Genomic DNA, 5,832 nt, shown 5'->3' with positions numbered 1-5,832 from the left:
TCTCTCTCTCTCTCTCTCTCTCTCTCTCTCTCTCCCCGTCCGACATGCAGGCGATCGGGGCCTCTACATCTAAACGCCACGCACAGTTGGAGGAGCACAATTTGCTGCCAGAGTAACACCGAACCTCGCAAGGAGTAAATAACTCCATATTCCCTCGTTTCCCATGACAATAAAGATAAGGTATACATACACACTGCTTAAGAGGCCTGCTCTTATGATTCACAGCTCGATGATGTTGTCGCCGCGTAGCGGAAAGGAATGGGAGACTTAACCTCAGCGTGTGTTGAGTCGTGACTCAGTGCAAGGCTGTGGATACTGGTTGCGAAAGGGTGGCCATCTTGTGTAAGCTCGGACTTCGACAGGGGTGGATGTACCAGTGTGTAGTGTGAGCAAAGTGAGGGGGTAAACAAACCACTCAATGCACACGCGCCGGTAATGACTCCACTGTCGACTGTGATATCGCCCGCGGTTCTTGTAAACGATGCTGCACCAACACAAATTTGAATGGCGATATTGCTCAGGTGGATATTTTCCATTCATCATGATGAATGCTTGTTTAGAGCGCAAACACAACCTGACACAGCCGCACACACCGCTTCCGTTTGTGCTCTCTGCGTGGGGTTTTGTTTGTCATGAATAGAGTTGGCTATCATGACTAGGAAGTATGGAAGATTAACATGTTGACAGTATCGGTTTCTGAATGAACAGTGATTGATATTTCCGGCCAGTAATGATATCAATAAGCTTCTATATGCCTATTTTGATATCGATTCGTTTTTATCATTTATCATCATCAACCCATACCAATAACAGATTTAGGCCAATATTTGATACGATATGCCACTGTCTGATGTATTGGTTGCTGCTGTTTAATATCAACAAAGCACAGCTTATTTGGATAACAATTTCAAAATCGATTTGCGTTGCATTGTTATGCCAAAATTAGAATGTTTTGTTTGTGTCCTATGATTCAGGAGAGCCTAAACGACAGCATCGTTGATGGCTTGTGCTCGTAAGCATGACCGTTTACTGATGTTTTGGAGGAATTTCCTTGGGGGGAAAAAGAGGCAAAACTAGATTCACTGCATGACTGGCTGAAGTTATTAATCTATCAGATCTAGGCGACGGCGTGCAACAATCAGCTTGTAAAATGGCACCAAACTGGAGTTGACGTTGTCATTGGCGTTCAAGTGAGCGCAGTTATACACTGCAGAACCACTCTAATTACTGCTGTATTTTAGTTTTAATGATCCGATTAGTTCAGTTCCCAAGAGGAAATCTATACAGAACAGGACTAGATACAGACAAAACAACTCAATGATTGAAATAGGGAACGTGTCAGAAAGCAGGTTTGTGTAGTTTTATGCGATGTTTGACTCCCATCCCGAATGATTCTAGGTTCGATCCCCAATGCCCGTAGCCTTCCTGAAGACAAATCGTGTGCAAGAAGCCCAACCCTTGCTCATTAATGACCCTGTACCTCAATTCACTCAAAGTCGCTTTGGAAAACGGTGTCTACTAAATGACTAGCTTTTAATAATTAAATAGTGTCTTTCTAATGCAGCAAAGATGCACATATGATGAGGTAATGTGGTGAATGTACAAGTGTAGAATTCTAGATCGTTGTAGCGATCACACAATGACGAGAGCACATGGCACACTTCTCCAGTTTCACTTCACATACACACAGCTCAGGTGACTTCCTTCCTATTACGACTTTGCAGAGCTGATTACCCTCGCCAGTCACTCCTTTTCCAACCTGATTAGTGTCATGATACACTGACCATTTTGTAAGGGATGTAACCCACGCAACCGGAGAAAGAGACAATCCAATATCGTTGTTTTCCAAAAACATTGAGTTTTTCTCTCGTATCGCATTACCCCATCGATTCAAGTGGCAGATTCATTACACTTCTACCTTCAGTGGAGAAAATCATATGGCTCAAGTGTGACCAAAAATAACGACCCACCCAGGAACTATATTGCTAAGTCATGCTGAGAGGGACCGGACCTATATATATATATATATATATATATATATATATATACATATATATATATATATACATATATAAATATATAAGGAGGGAAAGAGTGGCAGAGAGAGAGAGAGAGTAATACGTCATGTCTTTCTTAAGTGTTTGTCTTTCAGCCTGCTGTTGTTGCTGATGTATCTATATCCACTGACTTCTGAGCGGCTTATTTCCCCTCTTCATTATTTTGCAGGGTGCAGAGTCAGAAGTTCATTAAAGCCCGCGCGGTGGCCCTCGCTGCCCTCACCTTGGCCGTCTTGCTACAGCGCTCGGGCAAAATGAGAGCATCATCCCAGCCTCGCTGGCCCCTGTTTTTTTTTCATTTCAGCCTCTTACTCTTGCCGGCGGTTCAGCTGCCTCTCTCTCTCTCTCTCTCTCTCTCTCTCTCTCTCTCTCTCTCTCTCTCGCTCTCGCTCTCGCTCTCGCTCTCTCGCTCTCTCTCTCTGTCTCTCTCTCTCTCTCTCTCTCTCTCTTGCTCGTAGTTCAACCAAATCTCTCTTTCTTTCTCTCTCTCTCTCTCTGTCTCTCTGTCTCTCTGTCTCTCTCTCTGGTAGTTCAGCCAACTCTCTATCGCTCTATCAATCTCTCTGGTAGTACACAAATCACTCCCTCTCTGTGAAAGTTAAGCCACCTCTCTCTCTGTCCTTGAGCACAGTTTACAGTCTTACTCTCTCCAAAAAAAAACTGTCTTACTCCAGCCATATCCCTATCCCTCTTGCTCCTGCTGTACTTCAGCAGTGTTTCAGTAGTTCAGTTCACTACAGCAGGAGTTCAGCCCTCTCTCTTGCTCGCTCGCTCTCTCTCTCTCTTCTCTCTCTCTCTCTCTCTCTCTCTCTCTCTCTCTCTCTCTCTCTCTCTCTCTCTCTCTCTCTCTCTCTCTCGCTCTCTCTACTCCTGTTGTCCAGTCCAGTCTCTCACTCCCGTAGATCAACAGTGAGATGACCCTTGGTTCCCGGGCAGAGAGCAGCAGACTGCCAGCATCCCTATGAACGGGGGCCATGCTAATTGGTGAAAGTTTTCAGCAACCACATGGAGCACAGGGGAGGAAAGCACGTGGGTGGCAGAATGACAGTAAGCTCTGTAACCAATCCGATGGGGGAGGGCGGTGGGGTTATTGTGAGGCGTTGTCACTGTCAGTTACATCCATGACATCCCTGATGGTGTTTCATCATGGTGTGTTTCTGTGGGAAGGGGGGACAGGATATATGATGTCAGAAATGCTGGTTAGTGTGTCACCTGTATGTGTATACCATCGGTGGACCATCGTTTAAGGGGCTGGACCGATAATCAGAGTAGGTTTGAATCCAACCCAAGACGCAGAGGAGGTGCCTGTAGGCAAGGCACCTGGAATACTGAGTGCCTCTCTCAGTGGCTCCATATATTGCAGTCGCTGCTCCGGTTGTAGCAGTAGTACTACTGGATGAGTTAAATGCAGAGAAAGTATTTCTCCAAGGGGATTAATAAAAGTATACATTATATCATCATCTGTAGATGTATATGAGGAGACAATATATGCTGAATGGAGTAAGATCTGCATATCGGTGAAATGAACGGTATCATCGTGTGGTTAGATGGTACGTGATGGAATGGGTGTCGGATTACTCTCCATGGGGCTGCTATTACGGTAAAACAGTAGGCGACTACAGAGGAGGTGTGGTGTGAACACGCATCTTAAACGTGTACATCGCTCTTATCACGGCGTGAATAATCGTACATAATGAATAGCAAACCATAATGTGCAATGTAGTTCACAACTCAAAAACAACCCTGCTCGCATGGAAAGCAAAATACTGCATTAGTTGATTGCGAAAGAGCAGGGAAATTGGTAATTTCCCGAATTAGTGCCACGGGCCTAGTCCGTATGAGAATAAATGAATTAATTTGGGATTCAAATTAGTATAATACATGTATGCAGTCCAGACTATTGCTTAAATATAGGAAAAAGTGTGCTAGTAAAAAAACTAGATAGATATATATATATACTGACAAACTGACTGACAGACAGACAGACTGACGGACACATGACCAGAAGGACGGATGAATAAATGCACGAAAGCAGTAATCAATTCACCCCGAGGGGAAATGTGTTTTGCAGTAGCACACATCAACATTAAAAATAGACAAATAATACCGAAAAAAGGACAGAAGGGGCATTAGGCAATAAAAATAATAACCAATGAAATATGTCCATGACGTTTACTCCCATGCTGTCGCTGTCAAAAGCAAGCACAAAATTCCCACCCAGATTATTCAACAGAATATAACCGCCACTCACACACACACACATACAAACACACGCACACACACACACACACAGACACACACAGACACACACACACACACACACACACACACACACACACACACACACACACACACACCTTCCCCAATTTTGCTCCATCCTAAAAATAACGAGCATGGCGACCATTTTATTTTGCATTGTTTAAGATGGCAGAGAAGCAGAGGGCCGCCCCTTTAATGCAAGACTCGAAATGCTACAGCGAGGAGGAACACGTCGCTCAGCAGATGCCTGTAATCAAGGAACTCAGGGATTTACAATAGAGCCACAATAGACGCAACCAGGTGTGAGCCAAAGTCAGCCGCTGGCTTCTGGGAGGACAAAGCAGTCATTTATTCATTGGCTCCACAGGTTATCTTTCCGGCAGCCAAACCGCACACATGAAATTTAAAAAATAAATCTATTTGCTGTGCACAATTTCTTCCCTTTCATTAAGCTGAAAACACGGTGCTGTTAAAAAAATTATGTGGAAGTGTCGATGAGTCGTTCGTTATTCCTAAAGTTATTGTTTAGAACGTATAACTTATTGCCTATCACTAGGGCTTTGAAAGGATTTCCTCGCGTAACATTGATCTTGAAAATCATTAGAGAGACAGAAAATATGTCAGAACTGCACACAGAGTCGAAACCTCTGCAGTATCAAAGGGTACAGTGGTGGGTTGAAACCCAGCCAATAAAAACTGCGGAGAGTGGACTTTCTTCAGACGAATACTTTGGTTGAGATTGCTTCCCCTCACGAAAGGTATTTCATCTCTATGAATAACTGTTGGGAGACGAAAAAAAGAAGAAAAATAATATAACTATAAACCATGATTCCTATTTCATATTTGGCTCTCTGCGGGCGTCCATGTGGGATTTAGTATCACGTCTTCTCATTCAGAAGGATCCTTGGGCTATTCTCTGCATTTCGGATCCCTTTCAAAACAACATTTCAAGTGTTGCCGAGCCTTAACCAATAAAGCGATACTACAGCTGCAGTTTCAAAAATGTACCTCCATTCACAAAAATAGATATACATATAATGTTGATGGGCACATCAGCACGGGCCTCAGAACAATAGGAAAATGGTGTTGGGAGGGCTGCAGGTTACAGAGTAACCACTGTTCTCCAAGTGAGGAGTCTATCTTGCCCACACTTGGAGGAAGAATATAATTGAACTCAGTTGAAAGTCTACATCCTGTACATGTCAGAAATGCGACAACCCTTGATATATTCCAATGATGGCTCAAAGGTGGATAGAGCAAGATTTTATCATAATTATTATTATTATTATAGGAGACACTTTGCTAGATTAATTCAGATACAGGTCTTTGGGGGCAGGTCGGTTGTGGACAGTGGGACTCGCACCCAGTACATTCAGCCTGAGAGTGAAACACCTAACCCAGTTCACAATCCTATTAAATACTAGGCACCTGGTCTATGTTTTGTATGGCAGTGTTATCAAGGTAGGCCTACCTACATTGTCTGCTTTGCCAAATTCCTTTTGATGAAATGATACTG

The sequence above is a fragment of the Gadus macrocephalus genome, chromosome 12, assembly GCF_031168955.1.
Source record: "Gadus macrocephalus chromosome 12, ASM3116895v1".
Taxonomy (NCBI): domain Eukaryota; kingdom Metazoa; phylum Chordata; class Actinopteri; order Gadiformes; family Gadidae; genus Gadus; species Gadus macrocephalus.
The sequence above is the reverse complement of the archived record's forward strand: the minus strand, read 5'-3'. Positions refer to the sequence as shown.